Source organism: Opisthocomus hoazin, chromosome 3, assembly GCF_030867145.1.
Source record: "Opisthocomus hoazin isolate bOpiHoa1 chromosome 3, bOpiHoa1.hap1, whole genome shotgun sequence".
In the NCBI taxonomy this organism is placed as follows: Eukaryota; Metazoa; Chordata; class Aves; order Opisthocomiformes; family Opisthocomidae; genus Opisthocomus; species Opisthocomus hoazin.
The window spans coordinates 30,712,208-30,736,736 of NC_134416.1; positions in this window are offsets into that span (position 1 = coordinate 30,712,208).

A 24,529-nucleotide genomic window follows, 5' to 3' on the forward strand; every position below is an offset into this window, starting at 1 on the left:
TGTATGTTCACGTTCCTCAGGTGGCTACAAACCTGGTCTTTTGTTACAGTGAGAGGGGCTTTATCCCCATGGTCCCCATCAAATGGGGAGGGGTGATGAAAGAGGTTGCCAGTGAAGACTAAGGCAAAAATGTTGTTGAGTACCTCACCCTTCTCCTTGTCTGTTGACATGAGGTTGCCATTCTTGTTCATCAGGGGGGCACACTTTCTTTAACCTTCCTTTTCTGGCTGACGTATCTGTAGAAGCCCTTCTTGTTATTCTTTGCATCCCTTGCCAAGTTCAGCTCCAGCGGCGTCTTGGCCCTCCTGACCTCATCCCTGCACAACCGGGCAGCATCCCTACACTCTTCCCAAGATACCTGTCCCTGCTTCCACTGCCTGTGCAGTTCTGTCTTGCCCTTTAGTGTGACCAGCAGGTCTCAGCTCAGCCATGCCAGTCTCTTCCCTTCCTTGCCCGACTTCTTACACCTGGGGACTGAGAGCTCTTGTGCTCTCTGGAAAGTGTCCTCAAAGATCTGCCAGCTCTGTTCTGCCCCCCTTCCCCTGAGGATGGTTTCGCAGGGATTCCTACTGACTAACTCCTTGAAGAGCTGGAATTTGACTTTGCTAAAATTTAGGGTCCTGACTATACTCCTCGCCTTTCCCATATCCCTCAGGTCTGTGAACTTTACCATTGCATGGTCACTACAGACCAGGCTGCCTGCTGTCTTGATGTCACTGATGAGCTCACTTGCATAGGTGAGCATCAGGTCCAGTACTGCAGATGTCTATTACCTGTCTTAAGTTATCCTCAGCACACTCTGGGAGTCTCCTGGATTGCCTACAGCTCGCTGTGCTACTTTTCCAGCAGATGTTGGGGTGGTTGAAGGCCTCCAGCAGTAAGAGACACTGAGAGCACGAAGCCTTTTGGAGCTGGAGGAAGAAGGCTTCATCAGTAGGCTCCCCTTGATCAGGTGGCCTGTAGTAGACACCAACCACAAGGTTCAATTTCTTGCGTCAGTCTAATTCTTAGCAATAGACTTTCGACCTACTTGTGGTTATTCTTCAGGGACAGCTCTTCATACTCTACTGATTTCTTGATGTAGAGAGCGATGCCTTCACCCCTCCTTCCCTGCCTGTCCCTTCAGAAGATCCTGTAGCCATCAATAGCCACACTCCAGTCATGGGATTCAACCCACCAAGTTTCATTAAGTGCAATCAGCTTCCTAGCAGCACGGTAGCTTCCAGCTCCTCCTGTTTGTTGCTCAAGGTATGTGCGTTCGTGTAGGGGCACTTCATCTGGGCTGTCATCTTCTTAGTGGAACACCCCTTATTTCCCTTAGAGTGTTTCATGGAAATTTCCTTGTTGGCTCCTTACTACTTCAGGAGCCCGCAGCTCACCTCCACAAGGCTTCAGCTGTGCTGCATCTATCATCTTTCATTGCATTAGCCTCCATTTTTGCGACTATTTTTTTGGAAAAAGAATAGATAAAATACCAAAATCGTAATTGGGAAATAGTATATAAAACTATCCATTTAAGAAATATTAATCATAAAACCTGTGCACTTAGTATATTTGCATTTGATCTGTTTGGTATAGCTATTTTTTTCCTTTATTAGCTCCTCTGTCTAACCCTGTTTCTAAGACCTCCTACCCCTCTGCCCAGCATATGCAGTCTGCAGAAACGTGTGGGTACCGGGAGACTCTTGGCTTTATATTTGATAAAAAAAACTAAATAAGGAGTAGTTTAATGTTTTTGCCTGCCTCTTGTTGACCTTTTCTCAAGAACTGAAACCTGAAAGAGGCTCAGCTCTCTGAACACTGATGCAGACAGCTGTTGAGCTGGGGAGAAGAAAAAGAAATGGACTAGACTGCAGAGTTAAAAGAAAAAAGAAAACCCTGATGTGTTATGCTTTGCTCCTGCTGCTGAAGCCCTTGTATTTCAACTTTAATTGCACTCAGCAGCATAAAGCACCTTTTCATATCTTTTCTTCCTATTTACCTTTCCCAGTTCTCTTTATTTACTTATTAGTGTTGTGCTTTGTCAGGCCTGACTGTCTCTAAAGGCAAACACTACTGAAAGCAAGATGAGTTTTGTTAAGCTCATTAATGAGTTCAGAATTGAGCCTTGGATAGGCGAGACCAAGTCCCAGATGTGCAAAAAGCAGCAACACAGAGTCTGAAGAACACTAAAATCTTCATCAGTCAATGAGCCGCTTTTCAGAAGTTACTTCTGTCACAAAGGGTTTTTTTTTAACCTGTATTTAGCCCATGTACTAGTAGGAACAAATTGCTGTTCTAGAAGGTGTTTATAAAGCATCTGTGAGTAAAATAGCTCTTGCCTTATTTTCTTGTCCAGAGGCAAGAAGCGTTACTTTGCATAGTTCTGATACATACTTTGCAGTAATCAAGGTAAGTATTTTCTGAGACTTAAGTAATAGTTGTCCTGATTAGAATTTGTCTTATGCCATAGGAACATTGTAAACTCTTAAAAGAATAGGAAATATATTTCCCAAATGAATAGCATATGTGTTATTAGCCCTGGTCCAAGTGATACTGTAGAAGAGGGCTGTGGAAAAATTATTTGATGTCTCTTCTTTTTCTCCAAGAGTTCCAGTCAAAATCTTCCACCCCCCTAAAAAGCAATCATGTCCTATGAGTCCATAGGTCAGACACTTGACATCTACCTGAGGGTAGTCTCTGGTTCCTAGAGCCATCTCTGGGCTGAAAGTTATTTCACTTTGGGTGGTGGAATTGAGTCCCATATAGTGGGAAAGTGAGTTCATTGAAAAGGGATTTAATTAAATCCTAAGGGGATATGATAGAAATGACAGCTCTCTTCAGGATCTACCCCCTGCTCTATATAAAATGTCAGTGATTTGGCCTTGTAAGCATTGTGGTTCTGTAAACAAAAAATAGTAAGAAAGCAGAATGTGTTGAAGCAGAGTACTGAGTTTAATATTATTGCTCCATGGTCCTATAGGAAGCTTTGAGGTGATCAAATAGAAGGTATCTCAGTGTCCATCTCTTCCATAGATTTTAGAGCAGCTTCTACGACAGTCTTTCAATTCTGGGGACATCTCACACTTTCCTAGGATGTTGCTGTGAGAGCAGGAATCCTTCAAACCCTACAGCAAGGGAACACATTTGAGCTTTAATGGCCATTGTAGGCCCACTGCTGTCAGCAAGGTCCTGTATGTCTGACTTCTGCTTAGACTTTTGAAATACAAAGATACTTTTCTACATAGTCATAGATTTTAGATCAAAAGAAGTGTTAAAGTTTCCCTCTGTTATCCAATGACTCTTACACTGACCTTTATCTCTTTTTTTCCTATTCTTATCTTGTATTTTTTCTTAGTTCCACAGGGAAAACCTGGTGACAGACAGACAACAGCTTTGTTCATTTCAACTTATAATTTTATAACCCCCTCCCTCGTTCATTAATCAATATTAATTGCTCATCGGACCCCCAAGGAAGATGAACCATTCAACTGATTAATGTCACTGAAACTTTCAGTGGCCTTGTGAGAGTACATGACTGCATAACATTATTAATTGCTCTCTGTTGTTCTCCTGCCCCTTACTATTGATATGTAAAAAGCCATGAACATATTTAGAAATTCCTACAAACATACACAGACGAGTTGAGAAAATATAGCCAACACTATCCTTGCTTCAAAGCTGCTAGAGGTGCTTGCCTGGCCAGAGTTTTGGCATATGTTATAAATAAAGCCTGGTCCATTTTTCATTTCTGGAAAATGAATAGATTCTTTGTTCTTTTTACAAAAATTCAAAAACGGACCAGGTATTATTTCTTAACAAAGTACTTGGCCACAGAGCGTGTAGTTCTATATCAGAAATAAAAGCGATTTTACTGTGCCTTAGCATGTGTTTGGAAAATAAATATAGGGTCATATAAAGGTCAGAAACTTGCCAAAAATTTGTGATTTGCTTTTCATTTAGGAAAAAAAGAGGTGGAAGGGGAGTGAGAGCAGTGTTGTTATAGACAAATAAACTGTCACTCATAAAATGTGGAATTGTCTTCAGTTTAATGGATGTTGACAGGAAAATAAAATTGAAATTGTTTTTTTAATGAAAAATAAATAGCCTCATTGTTGCCTATGTCATATTTAACCTGCACTGCCTAGTCATTTTTACATTTCCAACCCTTAGCTAAGCCTGTGTCTGTTCATAGATTTAAGTAGGTCTCCTTCACTACTCAAACATAATGAAGGTACCCCAGATGAGACAGCGGCATATTGTACCTCTTGTTATCTCAGCTTCCTAAGAGCAGCAGAGGCATGAGTCAGGCATGTGCCCTTGGGGTGGCCAAGGCTAGTTGCCTACTGGGCTGCACCAGCAGGAGTGCAGTCAGCAGGTCAAGGGATGTCACTACTCATAGGGACGTAGGACAACTCCAGGTGGGAGCAGGAGGTCAGCTGTGAGGTCAGACCAGGGTGCTCAGAGGCTTGCCCAGCCTGGGCTTGTAAACGTCCAAGGATGGAGAATGCACAGGATCCCTCTTCTGAGCCTTTGTGAGGTCTGGAATACAGCCCAATATCCAGGACACAGAGCCCAGTATTACCCCCTATCTGTAACAAAAATAACATCAACAAGCTGGTGAGAGGCCAGTGGACGGTCACTAAGATGGTGAAGGGCCTGGAGCCTGTGACCTGTGGGCTAGCTAAGAGAAGAGAGGGCTTGGAGGCTGTTGAATCACAGTTGTCTGCTACTTAGTGAAGATTTAAGGAAGATGAACTCTGATGCTTCTCTGAGGTGCACAGTGAAAGAACAGAGGCAGTGGACACAGGTTGCTACAAGGGAAATTCCAGTTAGAAACAAGGAAAAAATTGTTTACTATTAGAGCAAGGGTTGGTGAAGTTTCCATCCTCCAGACTTTCAGACCGCAGCTGGACATGGCACTAAGCATCCTCATCTAGTTTAAGTTAGTCTTGCTTTAAGCAGGGGACTTGGTTTAGAGACATGCAGAGGTCCCTTCCTACCTAAATTGTACAATTTTATAATTCAGAGGTTTACTCAAATGAATAGGAAATGCAGGGCAGGCTGGATAGTTGAACTCAAATTTTTTCTTTCTCCAAACATTATTTTCTCCTAAAATAGGTGCTTGGTAGGCAATTCCCGTCATATTTGACAGACAGACAGGAAAGAATGTGGTCTTTTTTGGATGTACTGTAAAGATATTTTTGTTGTTGCTTTTGGAAAATTAAATGTTAGATAAAATAACTGTGATGTTTATGCTTTTGTGTTTTTGAATTCTGGTGATCTTTCAATTTCCAGAAGTCTCTTATCCATTTGTTTAACACGAACAAAGCTCACAATGACCCCCTTTGGCTGTCACGACCTAAGAAGACAGAATTCAAAAGCTTCTCATTCCTGAATGTTACTTTAGTGAATGAGTGGATTTTTAAAAAATGATCACTCAGTGTTTGATTTTAAATAGTTTACTTAATTAGTCCTTTGAGCAGCTAGTCACTCACATGAATAAGAAACTGTCATAAATAAAACGGTTATCCCAAACCTCAGGATGACTCAGCTTTGTGTTGGTGATAGAGCAATCACTCCTGCTGAGGTCTTGTTCTATGCTGTGTCAATTCTTTCAGACCCTAATGGGAATAATTTCCCTTAAACAACGTTAAGACAGGGAAGCTATTTATTTGAAAATAAGAACTTTCAAGCAGATGACACATTCGTGTTTGTAATGAAATAAATTATCCTGTATTTGTGACAATTACTACATAGAAGACTTCCAGGAAGCCTGTCAAACTACACAAGACAACAGAAACTGCTCTCACCTTCTTATGGTATGTCCTTGCCTGGCAGACACAGGGCATGCTAAAGGGCTTGTTCTGGTGATAGTTTTGAGGCAACTTTTGAGGGCAAGGCTAATTAACCATCTTAGACAAACTAAGAGTGGATGTCCAAACAATGGACAATGCTTACTGATAAACTCAGTACCAATGTGCCTGAACATTCAAGTTCTGGTCCTGCTCTGTCTCAGGTCTGCTGAGTGACATTGTATTTTTATTTTTCATGAGCTCCTCTTCCGTGTTGCAGCTTCTCACATGAGCAGGAGGAGTTCACTCCTCATGACCTGCCTACAGTCTGAAGCTTGTCCTCCGCTCACCATAGCAGAAACAGACAAAGGTGATAAGGGCAGAGCAGATCAGAGCAAGAACCCAAGACAGTCATGAGTCTCATACTGCCTACAGTGTCATTACCTGCCCCACATTCTCTGCATCTGTCACTTGGAGAACTGTTTCTTGTAAAAAACGGAACTTGCAGTACTTTAGGCAGTGATTCTATATTTTCTTGCTGGCAGAGAAGTAGCGACCTTGAGCATTGCTATACTACCACCATAACATAGTTTAAAATGACAATGACAAGGTAAAAATAACTTCTATTAAAATATGTATCTTTTTCTGTGATGCAACAGCTGCAATTGTTATAAATGAAGGGATTTTTGAAGCCAAATTATCTCTCAGTATTAATGGTAGTTTGTTTCTCTTATGTTTGTCTCATCAAGGACAAATAAAACAGATGAGTCAGTGTCACTAATGGGTTATCTGTAGGAGGGTGGCACAAGGCTCTCCACTCACAGTGGCACAACACTGCAATAGTTAGGCTCCAAACATAGCAGGAATATATTTAAATCCTAGATCAGAAGTATTTTAATTGAAAGTAAACATAAAAATTTTAGAAATGCTTATTAGTGACCTTATCCATAGTAAATGCATGTCTTCCTACAAAACTAAAATCGCGACCTGACAGCATGTCTCTATGGATGAGGATGAGGATTTACATAAAATTTGAAAAAGACAGAGTTATAGGTGACAAAAGCTTCATTATAGGATTCCATTAATCTAGACCCCAGCACAATAATAAACACTGGCAGATAATTATACTTGTTTAGGTAAGAAAGAGAATTTTATTGGCTAAATTGTGCTGCCCCAGCAGCCTGGTACACTGCGGCAATCTTTGTCTCTCTGGTAGTGTCATAGTCTTTAACCCTTGATTCTCTGATGCTTAGCGCTCAGCTCCGGCCCAGCCACTCTAATATTCACGTTGCGAAGTGGGTCAGACAGGCTAGCTTCAGAGGTCCACTTTCTTGCTGTCAGTCAGTGATGAGTGAGATTATTGATGATTTAGAAATGATGAAATCTAGCTTTATAAAATTACCCGTCACCTTTCTGTATACTGTATGGAGTCACACAATTCATAGAATTATGCAGATTGAAACTGGTGAACAGTCTCAACTCCTTTACGATGCAGTCAAACACCCTTCTCATTTAAAGCAATGTCACGTACAATCTGTCAATGTATACCTGATGCAGTGCATATTCTGCACTGACAAAGTGTCCAGTATCCTTCTATGTATGTACGTGCTCTAGTATGTCTGATAGAAGTACTACACATACAGATTTTCTTAGTATGAGGACCACCTATGTAAGAATATTTATACACATTTATGTTAATCCCTTGCTTTGCATATATTTGCTTTACATACAGGATGGATATTCCATTAATTTAATTCCTAATTCTGATCACTATTGCCCCCCTCACCTGTATGCCGTAGGCATTTACATTTCTTTTTACCAAAAGAAGAAGCGAGCCAAAAATATGTAAAGATGAAATCTTGCAATGACTTTATTGTCTTGAAGTGTTCGTTGTATTTGGAATACTTATTGTTCACAAGTCAGCTGATTTCCTGAGGCTAGAAGTAAACCGAAGGAGGGGTGTCAAATATTTCCTCTCTTTTGCTCAGAAGGTTACTGTCACAGGCATTTTTTCAGTGAACAGCTAAAAACTACATGAGAAGACTAAGGTTTTTGCCTGAGAAATGAGGGTGTTCCTCAGACATGCTTGAAAACTTAAGCAGAAGTCATAAAAGCCCCAAGTACCCTAAGTAATTGTAGGAATAAACAAATACATCAGTAATACTAGCTAGGGAGCCCTGTGGAGCGAGGACCTCGGTTCTTCTGAAGTATTTGATGACAAATCCAGACCTAACAACTAGAGTAAGAGTATCCTGACACTTTGTGTAGGACTCCATAACCTAAATGTGGGCATATAACACTATCTTATATTCTCTAAGGCTTCTAACTGCTGCATATAGTTGGTTGATATGGCGTAAAATCTGTGTTGTCCTGTAATGGCAAATAGAGACCGTTACCTACCCTGAGGCAATTCTTTTCTGTGCAATTTGTGTTTGTTTCCTTACCTGCTTAATTTCTGTGATTGTTTCTCCAAATATTTGTAACCAAGGTCTAACTCCTTCTGTTTTAATAGGATAGGTTGTTGAATTTATTTTCGGCTCATTAACCATTTAATACACTTCCATAGAACAGCAATGAGCTGTTTTCTAACGAACCCAGGTACATGCAGGTTGCCGACCAGCCCCAAGGGCTGCTGTAACCCAGCACAGCACTAAAGACCTGAAAGGTCAAGTTCACTTTCAAAGAAGCTTTCAGGATCCTTCTGGGACTCATATCCTCATGTGCCAAGTAAACAGGGAGGCTGCTGCATCTGATACCTTTCTGGTAGAGGGCAGACTGTGTAAGGCACCAATAAATCCTGCAGTGTCGCAGGGGTCTCTGGCAATCAGTGACTCCAGATTTGGCTCTACAGCTCCTCTTTCTCTGTGGCTTTATGGGATCAGTGTGAGGATGCCATAGAACAACAGATGGTAAGAAGTCTGAGCTCTTCCTAGTGACCTCTGATGTAGCACTATTGCAGCTGCAATGGCTAAAAAAGAACCTGTTGTAAGCAGTTTGAAAACAGCTTTTTTTACTCAGCTTCTGATTGCCCACCTCTATGCTGCACCAATTTATACCTTTTTACAGTTCCTATGTTATTTACAGCAGTTTACATTGAAGTACAACAAAATAAAGTGCAAAAAACTCTCAATGCAGAGCAATTTGGGGTACTCCCTTGTAGTCAGTCCTGCTGCTTTTGCCTGTCTGCTCTCTCTATTCCTTAACTGCTCTTTGAAATAATAGTGAGTGAGATACTCCCAAAAGATGGTTGATAAGCCAACAAAGCCTCAGTGTTTTCAGATTAGCTCTCGATTTGAAAGTGCAAGAAATGAGACTTAATCATCCTGTACAGTGTGCTGGTCTCAGTCACACAAAGCATTTTAAGACTTCTGCAATGCCTCCCATCAGCTTTAAGCTGAGGCTGAGTTAGCCAGTGGAGATGGCTAAAATTTTTCAGGTAGTTCTAAAATTCTTAGCCAGAAATTACTAGCATCATATATTGTCCTCTACCCTTATGAATTGTGTTTTTTATGCACATATATTTATATAATAGCATAACACGTAACACACAGAATGGAACAAAAATGTAAAATATATACGAATGATACATAATACATAATATAAAATATATAATACATTGTATATAATCATATATCATTCTATAGAACATCATTTTATAGGTTATTTCATACCATTATCTCTTAAATATATGATTTATTACATGTCATATACCATATACTGTCTATATAATCTACAAGATAAAGCAATTTATATATTTCTATGCATATAATATGTATACATTGCATACTTATACCCAATCCTACATTTTTATAACCACAAACATATATAACGTATATAAAAATTGCACTTTTTTATCTTTACCAGTATTGTATTACAAAAGCTTTATGCCTTGTGCTAATTAACCATTCCAAATAACACACTGCTTTCTCACATGAAACTGGAAAAAAGGGCCTAGTTTGGAAACTATTGAATTGAGAACAAATAAGGATTAACAGCTTCCTTCTGTCAACCTAGAAGGAAGCAGTTACTTATGAAGAAAGACTCAGAATGTATTCACAATGTACTATGAACTCAGAAATTCAGAATTTCTGAAGTGAACACATATCTTTTTTAATGGGACTGGACCACATCTCTACCAATAAATTGTATCTCTGTCTTTTTTCTGGGAAGTAAAAAGATAGACAGTATGAAGTATGATTGCAGCTTATACCTTTTATTTAGGTTCTGCCAGTATCGTGGCAATACAGACAGATAAGGTTTATACCATGCCCTGAGCTCTGTACTTGCTACCAGGTTCACAACTCTTTATACTCATGGATTACAATACAAAAGTACTCCAGCAATTTTCACCTGCTTCTTTAAAACTTAATCCAGAATAAACATTTAAGTAAAACAGTTTGCTTTTTTTTTATCCCGAAGCAATATCCATTGCTCTGTTAAATGGCTCTCTTTTAATTTTATTTTCCTAATAGTCAATATAATTTTTCAAATATGTTGATTTAGAGGGATTTTTTTTGTTTTATTTGATTAGAACTAGTTCAAACACAGTTAAAAGCATTCTTGGTTCTGCTGGCACTGACTACATCCCCAAAACTATAGTATCTTTTTTACTATTTTAGAAGGTATACAAGAATATATAATATACATTACAATGTACGCTATGCTTATTCCAGATTATATGCGATGGTTTTGATACTAACAGAGTCACCAACTGTGGTATACTACCAAATAATATTAGTAGAGAAAGATGGAATGCTTATTCAATAAAAAAGTTAAAATCAAGAAAAAAGACTGTAAAAAGCAGAAGGTCAGTCCCATAAACAACTCTAATTGTGATCGTTCTCAGGGAAGGGAAATATCACCTTTACAACGAAGACGTATGATATCAGTCAGGACCTGTGAAAGAACAAATGAGAAACAGCCTTATATAAGAAGGTAGCAAGAACTGTAAGATGTTTTATATATAAATGGACTTGAGGAAGTGATTTGGGATTTTGGGACTTCATTGAATTCTCTGCTGTACACAATTTGCAAAAACGAGATAGACAATATACCCAACTATACAATTCTTGAACTTGGGGAACATTACAAGTAAAATTAAAAAAAAATGATTAAATATGATGGGGAGCACTCTGAACACTCAAAATTAAAGTTACATTAGTAAATGAAAGTCATTGCTAATTTTTCTAAGTATGCACATAAGTCATTTACAAAAAGATTATCCTATTATGTCAGGCAGACAGACAACACTTTGAAATAGTATCACCAGTACCCAGTTATTTGTAACTCAGCTTGAAGTGCAAGCCATCCGTGCTGGGAGGCAGCAGCACAAAACAACAATGTGACAGCAGCTGATTAGGTGCCTTTGCCTTATTTTGTCTGCACCGCATTGCTCTGAATGATTTCACAGAGATTCACAGAGGATGACCACCCGAATATGTCTCACACCTGTGCTCTAGAGCAAAATCCATGATGTCCTTCTCCACAAGAGGAGCTGCTGTGTTCAGACTGAATTGGTCCGTAAGATATACCAAACCTTATAAAGGAGAAGTCCAGTGTCTAACTCCATTGTGGTCATGTACAGTAATCAGGTTTAAACTCCAGATCCTCAGGCACATTCATGCTTTGCAAATAAGCAGTCCTTTGAATTCAATTCCACCTGCTGATTGAGCCTTAGAATTAGCTAGTGCACTTATATGAATATTATTTCAGAAAATCAAGGAATGATCAGTAATATTAGCCAAGTTGTTTACAGCTGTAATATCATATTTTTGAAAGTTTTGGCATTTGCCAAAATCAGTGTTGAGAATACAGAAAGAAGGACCCTTTGCATCGGTTTATACCACTGCTGATGCACTAGTTTATGTGCCTATCAATTCAATATTTAACATGTTTTTGCTAGAGTCAGATCTTTTAGAAATTGAAAGACATTTTAAAAAGAAAAAAGACTAGTACTTTCTCATGCTTTCTCTTTCTATTAGGGAAAATTTAGGATTGAAAAGGTGGATGAGTATGTTTGTGAAATAGAACCACCTCTTTGCCTACATTCTAAACGAAGCTGACCTTTGCTAGAAAACAGACCCCTAAGGAAGAAGCATAAAGCAGAAAAGCTGGCTATACTGAGCTCCTTTGGAAATTACGGCCTGAAATGTTGGCTGTTCTGCAATTAGAAGGCTTGATGTGCAACGGACCTTGAAGCCCATTGTTTTCAAAGCTTGGTAGTTGTCGGAGGGGCTGTCATAGTGCTGTATATTTTGAAGCAAGTACTCCTCCTGGCTGTCTTTGTACAAGAAAGAATTTCTGTGTTTGTTGATAATTATATTTAAGGGTCAGAAGAAAGGTTATTATTGGATTCTTTAACAAGTATTTTCACAAATTTAGTGATTTTTTAATAACCCAGGGACAGAATAATATTAATATTTATGACTAAAGGAAATAGTATTTTAAACAAGGTGGAGGTTAGCACATTGATAGTAGAGGTCAGTGGCATTTTTCTGTGGTAAGTTCTCTGCAAAACATAGGTCATCTAACATAGTTAAGGTCCTTCTGCATTTTTGGCATGATCTGCCTGATATATATCATATTCCTTCAAAAGTAATTTCTGTTATGCACAATCAGAGACAATGGACACACACTGAAACAGAGGAGGAGGATCACTCAACATCAGGAAACACTTCTCCGCTGTGAGGGTGACTGAGTAATGGCACAGGTTGTCCAGGGAGGTTGTGGAGTCTCCATCCTTGGAGATAGTCAAAAGTGATCTGGATACAGTCCTGGACAACTGGCTGTAGGTGGCCCTGCTTGAGCAGGGGCTTTGGACCAGATAACCTCCAAAGGTTATGCGATTCTATAAAAATACTTGTGCCACTAAATTTGTATGCAAAGGTAATGTTAATCTCTTTCATCTTTTGCAAATCAATGACGACTGTGAATTTGTTAATACTAGGTGTTAGGAATTTAAGATGAATCTAGCATTCATCTTAGACTTTGTAATATAATTTGACATAATTTCATTTTTCGTTTAGAGAACTGTAACCTTACACTAACTTCTAGAATTCATTAGGTCCAATCTCTGAAACCCTGAAGTAAAAGAGAAAATTGCTTCAGACGAAAAAGATTACATTTTAGATAGTAGCTGTTGAACAAATATCTGAGTACCATGGATTTTTTTCACACTTTGCAAGCCATTCCATTCCCAAAATATATGCCAGTCGTGGCTTTTTTTTGAATCAAGAAGTCTTGGAAATTGTAGTCAAACTGAATCCTCTTATTTGCCCAAGGTGCAGGTTCAGCTTTTTTAACATGTTTATGAATGAGCTTTGTGAAAGACTAGCAGACTTATTCTCTTGCAAACTCTCTTCTCACTTTTTATGGGAGTCAATTATTATTATGTAGTAACTGCAGTTACTATTACTACAGTTTGGCCAGTTACAGTGCAGCAGTATTAACATCTGATTTGAAGTTGCGTTTGATTTTTCTTGCATAAGATCAAGGGGTTTTAATAAACAGCAATGTCAGACCATTTTTATATCCTGACCACTGCTATTTTGGGGTCCCTTTCAAAGAGAAAAAATGATCGACACTAATCTGGTAACAGATGCACATTAGTGAGAACCATGCCTTAATTTGAAGCATATGCACAGCTATGATATAACAGAGCTTTTCTAAATACTTAATGATCTAGAATCTTCTGCTTAGGCAACTGTTTTGACAAATGTCTATATTAAATATATATAACTCATTAAATATAAAATGCTCAAACAAAAACTTCTTCTCCTCCCCCCAAAAAGGAAAAGCTGTGAAAGACAAGGAAAAAAATCAGGTCAGTCCTGCATTCATTCTTTCTGTGGGACGAATCACACTGGAGACTTTGTCTTCAATTTGATCTACCTGCCATGGCTGCCTTTTGATTACTAGATTTCCTGGGAATAATAATACCTCATATCTGTCACTTAAGTATTACATAACTAGTATTTGTTATTCTTTGGGCACTCTCAAATGCTGCAAAGGGAGGACGTTTCATATAAATGGTGTGTTAATTATAATGAAAGTGCCTACCTTCCAATGCTAGAAGCAATAACAAGAGTTGTGAAGGTCAGGTAACGCAGTTATGAATTATGGCCACAGGTATGGCATGAACACGGACCACTGAGATGGGTTCTTGATACATTTGTTAATTTGATTCAAGAACAGAGCTGCTAAGGAAATGAAATAAAAGAAGGTAACCCAGTGGTGCCTCTAAGTAAACAGGAAAGAGTTTATTAAGAGATAAAGGCCTGACTTGCCTGCTGGGAGACTGCCATTTTCAAATACTGACTAAATTACAATAATTATTTAGCTAAGGATGGGAATTGGAGGATCACTCATGAATATGCTAAACAAAAAAGAGAAATGTATTTTTCAGGGAGCTATTCACAGATAAGCAGCTGACAGAGGTTGCTTCTACACGGCCAAAGAGAGCAGGATGGTGGCATGGCTGATGATCTGCTAACTGTAATCACACTCCAGTCTCCACTTGTGCCAGCCAGTGCCAGACCACAAAAAAAAGCACAGCTTGAGGAGATCACGCCACAGGTGAACTCACCACTAGGAAGTTTGGATGCCACCAAATGTTCTTGGGGGAGAATAGAATTTAGCCATATTGAACACAACTGCCATGATACTTGAGTTGATGTTCAGGGAGGTCTAGCTGACTGGTGCAGGTACAATCATGCAGATTCTCCTGAAGAGTTTGAAGAAGCCTTCAGCAGAGGTAATATAGGCTTTGACCAGCCATCTGTGCCTGTAGGCTGCCCGCAGATTGAAACCTTGCTTTGAAAATTACTGCAACAGATTAATTCCTCAAAAAAACCTAAATGAGAGGCCTTGTCTGCACTACTCCACTCACCATCCCTGCTCCAGTTTGTCCTGACACTCTCTGTGTATTTTCTCCAGTGTTAGTATAACACACTTGACTTGTTTCAGATAACACATACCTTTGGATCGTGGGTGAAACGAAGATGAACAACTGAAAGAAGAAAGATGAAAAGAGGATCTGTAAATAGTATGGGCAGAGTGTTGGAAGCTCATTCAAAAGTCTCATCAGGCAACCACCCATCTCCTGGTGCTCTTACAGAAAATTATAACAACAGGTATTTGTCTGAAAACTTTTCTCTTCTCTACCATTTCACAAGGGTCACTTGTCCTGAAGCAAATACTCAATTTATACTCATAATTTTTAGTATTTTCCTGTGTCTTTTATACTGTGTTTTCACAGGAGCCGTTATAACACAGACATTGGAAGAAAGAATATAAGAACTCCTACATTTCTTCTCAAACTGCTGAGGCTAAGACAGATTGTATTTTATTGTTATGATATATCTGCCCGTGTTAGAATTCAAGGTACACTGTTAGTCTAGAGCACCTGCATGGGGATTAGGAGGTTTTCAAGAATTCAGAGCCCTGCATATTATTTTATTTTGTAGAACATTCCAGAAATAAAGTTCTTTTGAGTTGGAAAATATTCACATGAGGAAGTCTGTTCAACAAGAAAGCCTACTTAAGCTCAAGAAACGTACACACATACACATAAATCTGGACGGCTCTTAATAAAAAGTGAAGGGATCTGACAATAATAATATGTTGAAACAAAAAGTAAACTTTGGCATTAGCCATTTCTCTTCCTTTACCTTCCTTTGCATCATTTGTAGAATACTTCGATTTCAGTTCAGATGTTCGTTAACATCAGATGTTATTTCAAGTCTAAAACAGGACAGGCAATGAAGCAAAAAAATCCTGGTAAAAAATATTGCAGCACTTTAGATGAAAAGTCATATCGTGATTATATGATTGAATGTAATTCCTATCTACTTCTGCATTTTCTTTTTGAGGAGGAACTTTCTTCAGTGAGCTTTGCTGAAGAGAGAGATCAGATTTTTTCATTGAAGTAATTTCCGGGTATTTGGATAAATAATTTTCTGAGAAAACTAAAGAGAAGAGTTTAAGGAAATAAACCAACCTGTCAATCTGAAAGAAAGGTATAAAAGATATATGCAATCATACTCATGTAGGTAATCTCTTTTCAGTACTGGACATTTACATAAGGACAATATAGGGCCCCATCTGGAGTACTGTGTCCAGTTCTGGGCTCCCCACTTCAAGAAAGATGAGGAGCTACTGGAGAGAGTCCAGCGGAGGGCTACGAGAATGGTGAGGGGACTGGGGCATCACTCCTACAAGGGGAGGCTGAGGCAACTGGGCTTGTTCAGCCTGAAGAAGAGAAGGCTGAGAGGGGATCTTATAAATGCTTATAAATATCTGAAGGGTGGGTGTCAGGAGGATGGGGCCAAGCTCTTTTCAGTGGTGCCCAGTGACAGGACAAGGGGCAATGGGCACAAACTGAAGCACAGGAAGTTCCGTCTGAATATGAGGAAGAACTTCTTCCCTCTGAGGGTGACGGAGCACTGGAACAGGCTGCCCAGGGAGATTGTGGAGTCTCCTTCTCTGGAGATATTCAAGACCTGCCTGGACAAGGTCCTGTGCAGCCTACTGTAGATGACCCTGCTTCGGCAGGGGAGTTGGACTAGATGACCCACAGAGGTCCCTTTCAACACCTAGCATTCTCTGATTCTGTGATTCTGTGACAATATACTCCTCATACATCCTTAAGTAATGCAAATAGATGTACACATCCCACAGAATTTACTTTCTAGTTTTGTTGAAGTCTGCATTTCATCCATTGTATTCTTTCCCACCAGGATAGCCATGGGGTTTATGGTACTTTTTCGGGAATTTTAACTCATTGCAGTCAATGAGGTCAAGGTTACACAGCTAACCAAACATTTAAAGACTACAAAACACTGTTGTGTGGTGCTTCAGTTTCTTTTTCTTTCCACTCAGAAATTGTGGGGTAAGACATCCAGATTGCCCCAACAATTTCTAACTCAGAAAACAAATTGTCATTTAAATGTCTCATGACTTGTGTGGCCCAGGAAGTTTTTTTCTTTCTCTGGAGTAGGTCAACATGTGCATTACAACATGAAGAGTAACTTGCCAGGTGAATAGTCAGCTATAGTACACGGATGGGACTAATATGTAATAATGATCATGCAGTATATTTGTAGCCTCCGTTACTGTGTGCTGTGTATGGATCTGGAATGTTGTCTATTTGAAAGTGTCACTTTAGAAATGTTAACAAAATGAGCATGACTGATGTACATGCTTAACAGAGTGCTTAGTGAAAGTGATATTGACAACGATGAAGTCAGATAACCATATCGTGTTTGAAATTGCAATGGAAACACATATTCTAATGACACCAACATCAGTAAGCTCCTGGGCAACTTGCTTAGTGATCACAAGCAACAAAACATGGATAGAACAGTTCACTTCAACTTAGAAGTGTAGAAAATAATGAAACTCAGTAAAAGAACGTGTCATTTTCTTCTCCTGTGTTCAAAACACAGGGCTAATTCATGGCATAGAAATACTTTCCCTAAGACTGGGGGTTTCTTTTTCCTGTGTTTCCTTGAGATCTGTTTTTATCTATACCCACATATACACACGAAGAAGAGACAAATAAATAAGTAGGTAACAGTAGAGATAGAAATGCATAGAAAGACTGATCCTTCATAGCATACAAATGGTCTGATCTATATCAGGGAACTAATGGGTTGTGGTAAACTCAAGTTCATGCTCTTAAACTTATGGAAATACAGTGCAAAATTGTTATCTTGAATAATATCCGACATAAATCAGGCTCTTATACTTTCAATATAAATGCCCTGAATCATGAAACTACGAGCTAAGGTCTTTTCTAAATCAGAGAATCTCTGCTGAACTTTCTGATAGATTATTTGAAATTCTGTTTTTCATTAATTGGTGTTTCACATGCAAACCAATTTTCAATAGTACTGAGAAAGCTACCTAGTGATCGTCATATGGACTTTTATATGATAGCCATACCAGGACAAAAATGGGTAAGGGAGGGGAATAACTTGTTTGCATTTATTGCTGATTTGCCTACTGTAGAATATGTGTAAAACTGAGGGACAGTTTTGATAATCTAGACATCAAAATAAAAAATAATGATAAACACTCAAATCAGATTTCTGGCACAGTTTCTACAGATAATTCATTGTTCTTTGACTTCCAGCTCTTGCAGTATAGTAGATTTTGTGTTAAAAGTAAAGAAAAAACTCAGTAAACTGAAGTCTTTTGGTGTTCTGGCATTACATCTTCTTTCATTAGGTATTAGTCATATACTAACACAGTGTTAGAGACTGACTTTCTGAAGGGTGGGAAAAGACAACATACATACTCTACAGGGAAGAAGGGGCCCGCATTCCTTCAAAGTGTTCCACAAATTAGAGCATGAAAAAGTCATTGGCCTTGATCTATTCCTGTCCCTTGTTGAAGTGGATGTTTCTTTCAATACACAGCTAAAACTAATGGAACAACGATATTCCCGCTTATATCTACCATGGGTGGTCAAGTAGTACAGGCTTACTTTCAGAATGGGCTGAAGTCACGTCATACTAAGTAATCTACCGCTGATTTGGAAAGGAAGCCAGCTACAAGTATCTAGATATTCGTCCTGTGCTGGTTTTCTTTTCAGGAAGTTATTTGCATCTACACTGGACTTTGCTGTAGACCCAGACTATGACAGTCACAGTCTCCTGAATTCAGGAGTAGACAGTGTGAAGAAGACTTTAGTGCACTTGGATCTCATTTCCCCTGAGAGAAATTTGAAAATTCATGGATTTTTTCATTGATGCCTTATCAGTTTTCAGTTCGCTTTTAAGCAAACTATTATGATTGCCAGTAGCAACAATAATAAAAATCAGAAAACCAATTCATCTCTGACCTTAGTTTAAAAGCTAGGAGACTGATACAGAGATTATTCATTTCAAAACACAGAAGATTATTTCTACCACTCCTTTATATATTTTCTCATTGCCAGAATTGTCCATAGATGATTTTACATACATATTCTGTAACTACTGAAAGAAAAAATGAAGGGAAGGTTCTATAAATAGTTCTAAAACTTTAGAGTGATGCCAAGAAATTTGCTAAAAGTAACTATTTAAAAGTAAGCAGTCTTGATTATGCACAACAGTTTACATGGATCATTTGTTTCTCCTTTCTTTTATTTAACTGGATGTCCGTATGATTCAGTACATCGAATTTTCAGACTTGAAAGTTAAGGTTACCTTTCTGTGACTATTCCTTAAAATGTGTTGGAAATTAACATTTTGCTAACAGTCCTGTCAGGAAGCTTATTTTCTAGAATACTGAAAGAAAGTAAAAAATAACAATAAAAAGAAACATGAATATGCCTGAAACAGAAATCTTATTTTGTAGGAGCAATTGATTAATTCAGTTGGGTTTAGGCACATGCATTGATTTGGCCAATGCCCTATATTATAGATGTTTGATGGTGTGCTTCTGATGGCTTATTAGTAGCAAACCATATTTTCATATCTATTTGCATAAGCTTTGCATCCATTTTAGTTGCATAACCAATGAAACAGTTAAGGAAGTCCAGAGTCCTTTCATTTTAGATAGTAATTCAGGATAAAGAATTTAAGAAAATTCAGTTTTCCACATCATTTTGTACATCTGCATGTGGCAGTCAACAAACATAGCATGCTAAAGCAATAACAGGAATGGATTTCTTGGAAACCCAACTGCTATCAACTATATAGCCATCTCCAGTACTATTTGTTTGCTTAAAGTAGTACCTAATTTCCCACTAAAACAGTAACAGCAGTAAAGTAGTATTTGATTTTAAGCTTAGACAGAGATCCATTTAATTTCCAGATAGTGGACAGCTTTTTGGTTTTGGTTTTGGTTTTTTTTGCACTTCTTTCCCAGAAAATATCTGGAAGAAAATGTATTTTGTTTTATATCTTAATTACTAGAAGACTTGTACAGACTTAGTTCTTTCAGCTGGTTGAAGGAATTCAGATCTGTAAATCCCTACTTCCCCAGAATACCATCTGTGAATTATCATGATGTATTATTCCCTGTGCATAATTCCCATTTTTGTTTTTCCTCTCAGCCTTTGTTTTAGGTAAGGTCAACATTCACTGCTCAAACGCTCCCAAGTCATATACCTGGAAAGGTCTGCTTTATGTACGAGACTTACTTAAACCACAGGGCACTGAAATTTTGAACATCCTGAACTTTTCATTAGGAATGCTTTTTTCTAGGGAGAATGAAGAGCCACAGCTTGTTTCTGGGGTTGAGAACACTCTCTGGTATATCCATGCAGATCTGATGCACATTTGCTAGCATGCAAAAATATCCTTGTTTGTACATAAATCTGTCAGGTATAAGAATCTACATTTATCTGTTGCATTTGAAAATACTCATTGAACTACAGAACTGATGGCCTTTAAAGCTTAAAAACTATGTTTCTGAGTGTCATCAGGCCTCATTACACTTTGTACTCATTTGGTCTTTCTACATCGAACTGAAGAACTGCTGACATAATCAACTGCTGTGGGACTAAGACTATGAAGGAATACGAGAAGCAGACATGAACATACAGATAAAGATGTAAAGGAAATTAAATAAATAGTAAAGAAGGAAAATGCTAAAAAAAAATCCATTTGATTACAACTCAGGAGTTATATTCATTGAAAAAACAGTATTTTGGCCTTAGAGGTAATGCAGACCTTGGTGAAATTCGTGCATGTTCTGTATCTTGTCCTTGTGACCCTTCTTTTGCTAGCAGAGTATGAAGCTGTTAATCAAATAGCCAGGGATTGTACAGCGTAAGTTGATTTACAACATTAGGAGGTACATGAATTCTTTACTTTGCTCAGCTCAGCCAATTTCAAAGTGGTTTCCTTTAATCTTCATTTACTGGAATTTCACTCCAGCTCTTGTTAATATTTATGGCAAGCTGCCTACTGCAGTGACGGATGGCTGCACCTTTTGAAAGATGTAATATGGACTTGGCATTCTTGGTTTCTGGAGCAGAGATGTCAGCTCAGGGGATTTAGGGAATATATGTGGCTGTGAAATGAACAGCTGTCCTATATTAAAATACAGATATGATATTAGTTAGAAATTAGGTAACGTATTAGTATTTTATTCACCATTTAACAGCAGTTTATATAAGCTATTAATAATATACCTTTGAAACAATGTATGAAGAAAGTTAGGACATCCACATACACTAGAAAACAACAGTACAGCTCATTCTTTTGTTTTCAGCCTGTTAGGTGTTTATTGAAACAATTTATTAAAAAATTTTAATGGCTGTCCTATTGCCACATTACTTAGAATTACCAGTCTCCAAAGTCCATGTTTAATTTTTAAATAAAAAGACATTATGTACTGTATTGGATGTAAGTTAATGGAGTACTAATAATAATTAAATAACCCTTTTAATAATAAATAAGCTATGTTACTATTTGCCATTGATGTTGAAGTAAATCTATCCATCTACTTCTGTAAAAATACTTGTGTATATGAAAATTTAATTAATTACATTAAGTTTCGTGTTTGAATTTTTTGAATGCCTCAGCAGAGGTACTCTGAGTCAGCAGATTTAGGAGCATCAGTTTTACATAATTAGTGAAATTCTTCTGTTCTTGGAAGACAAAGAGATGCTTCCTTTCCTGATTAGAGTGTCTGGTAAATCCTCCACTAAACTCCTGGATTACATTCACATTTAATTCTTTTTCCCACTAATTTCCAACAGGTGTATGACTACCTATTCATTATAAACATTCAAGACTATGTAAAAGTATGTGAAGCAATACATTTCAACATTCCTTTGTTTCTTAAAGAGCTGCAAGAATCAGAATCTATCTCACTGTATGTTTTGGTTTATAACCACAGCAAGGTCATTTAGTTACTTTAATGTTTATTGCACCTGCATTTAATACTGAAATTATCTCTGAATGGCCAAATGGCACAATAGTTTGTGAAGGTTAATTGTGAAAACAAATAGAATTTTCTACAGTCAATCAAAGCTTAGATTAAATAAACAACAGTCCCAGCTCGTTACCTACAATTGTGCCTTCATTCAATTCCCCCCATATTTATTGTGATGAGACAAAGAAATAAAGAAGAGGAAAAGAAAGCTTAATGTCTTGGGATGGAGGCAAGGACCTACCATATTTCAGACTAGACTAAATTCAGTGAGCTGATGAAGTGCCACATTGCTGTGCTATATAACTGACCAAGGTCACCTCGCCAATAGCAGTTCACAAATGGAAATGTTAATAGGTGTGCACATTTATGAAAGACAGTAGATGTGACTAGACTTTACAGTGAATGTGGACTGATATTTACTATGCAGACACCTAAAGTAGAGATGCTTCAAGTGTTTAAATGGGTAGCATAGTTAGGCTATCATTTCAGTATTCGGAAAAAAAAAATTATTTAGAAGAATTTATAATTTAAACAGCATCTCCAAAACGGTTCGAATTGATAGGTACCATTAACATTAGAATTCATTATGGACAACACCACGCTTGCACTGATCATGCAAGTTCCATGAATGAAAGCAACACAGCCATGCCAGTACAACTAAGTAACACAAGCATGGATGTACTGTGTCCTGGGTATGTCAGTTAACAGCCCTGAGCTCCCACCCTTGTGCAAGGATTCACTGGGCTGTGGTAATGCAGCAGCTAGTTTAAGCTTTCTGCCTATGGTACATAAAAAACAGGACTTGGGCCCTAAGCTTCAAAATTAATGCAGCTGTACAAAGGCTGGTGAGACTGTGGAGCAGTGGAGATGTGGGTTATTGCCGGGAAACATGATTACCTCAGTGGGAAACAATAGCCATGGTCCCTTTGGATTCTTCCAGCCATGTGCCTGTGCTTCTCTAAATCATTTGGATATTTCTGGGTGTTCATGGCAATTCATCAGAATTTCTTAAATCATATCAGCCTTGATAAAATCCAAATTAAATTAAAACAAAAAATTCACAGTGTATCAGCATGTTTAGCACATTTGCATAGAAAGTCAAGCTCTTTCTTAAGCTACCAGAGCAGAAACAAATGTAGTTGTTAACTTCTCAAAATTATTCACTCATCTTTTATTTAAAGATTTTTCATAGGCTTAAGATGCTAGTGTTAACATAATTTCCTATGTGACTAATCAGACTTCAGAGCTCAGACTTTCATGATCAAATTTTGCAAATCTGCTCTGTTTGTGACTGGGACCAGATTGTCAAAAGAGCTGGACATCTTGAGCTCAACCAAAGGGCAATGAGTTATTTCAAAAAAGATAACCATGGACACTCTATAAGTTTCAAATTTTAAAGTATTTATGAATTTGTTATAACAGGTTTATTTTAAACTAAATAATGTAGGACCATACAAGCCATCTGACAGAGGAGTTAGGAAAACTGGAGGATGACATCACTCGCCTGAGCTGACCTTGACATTTGCTAGTTTCTTCAGGTTGCCTGCTTCCTTCCTTTCTTTTCTTCCTTCCATTTGTTCCTTCTTTCCTTCCATGTTGTAGGAATCGGGAAGAAGACAGAAAGTTTGTGAGAGTGACCTGTTCACTTGTCTTTGTCAACTATACTCTTGGGCTGGAAGGTCATGGAGTGGTGAGTAGAGGGTGATTGGAAAGTAAGCCATGTTGCAGAGTAGGAATTCTTCAGTCCAACAGTTAGGTTAAAAGACGTCATTTCCATTCTTGAAAAAATGGGGTATGTGAGATATTAGAAGACAAAATAAAGCTTAACATAGCCAGATAGCAAAGCAAACTTTCAGTATTTTAATAAGATTTCATCAGAACAGGAATTAATTATTTCACCAAAGCATGGGAAACCGGGAAAAAAGGGATACTTGCCACACACAGGGATCAATGATACAGAAAATCACTTTCAAAACAGACATTTTAGAGTTGAAACTCTCTGCTAAATTTAAAGGAGCTGTCTTGGAATGTCACATTAGAAAAAAAAAATTGTAAGATATTTTAGGTATGATTTTGAAAAGAATTCATAGTGTCTAGGAAATCACTTAAAATCACTAGCAAAGATAAATACCTGATGTTTCCTGATGTTTACTTTAGAATGAATGGAAATAGAAACATTGCCATGTTAGTCATTTTTGAATAACTATAATTCAAACCAGAATTTTCTGATTTTCTGATGGTTATTTATTAATATTTGATCCTGTTTTCATAGTAAATTTGGACTTTTAGTTCAACCATCATGCTGAATGTATGAAAGGATAACAAAAACTGAGAACTAAAAATAACGGAAAATATGTTTCAAAGCTGTGTATGATGTATCTTCCCAAATACTTACAAATATTTTTGTAAAAAAGTAAAATAAATAGATAAATTGTGAAATAAAATGTAAAAATATGTACAAAAAATAGATTGAAAGAAAAATACAACAATTCTGAGTAGTCTAAAGTGTGTGTCTGCTATCCCTATTCCCCTTTCATATAGCTCTTCTCTGGCAAATTATAAGCAAAGTCTAAAAATCTTACTCCTTCAAGAATTCCTAAATTTCTATGACAAAAATGCCTTAGGCGTCACATAATAAAACCGGTCACATAAATTGTTCATTCCAATGAATATAATATTTTGCTCCATGCCTGTTGCATATATACTCATTTTTGACTCGCAGCAAGTAGTCATTTCAGATACATGTAATATGGCTTTGTTCTGGCAAAGATATTACATAAAGCATTAACAATAAAAGCATGCTGGTTTTCCATTAAGAAGCTCAATTTTTTATATTTACAAACCTTAATTTTTTGAGGTGCTGACTAAGTTCATCTCTCACTTAA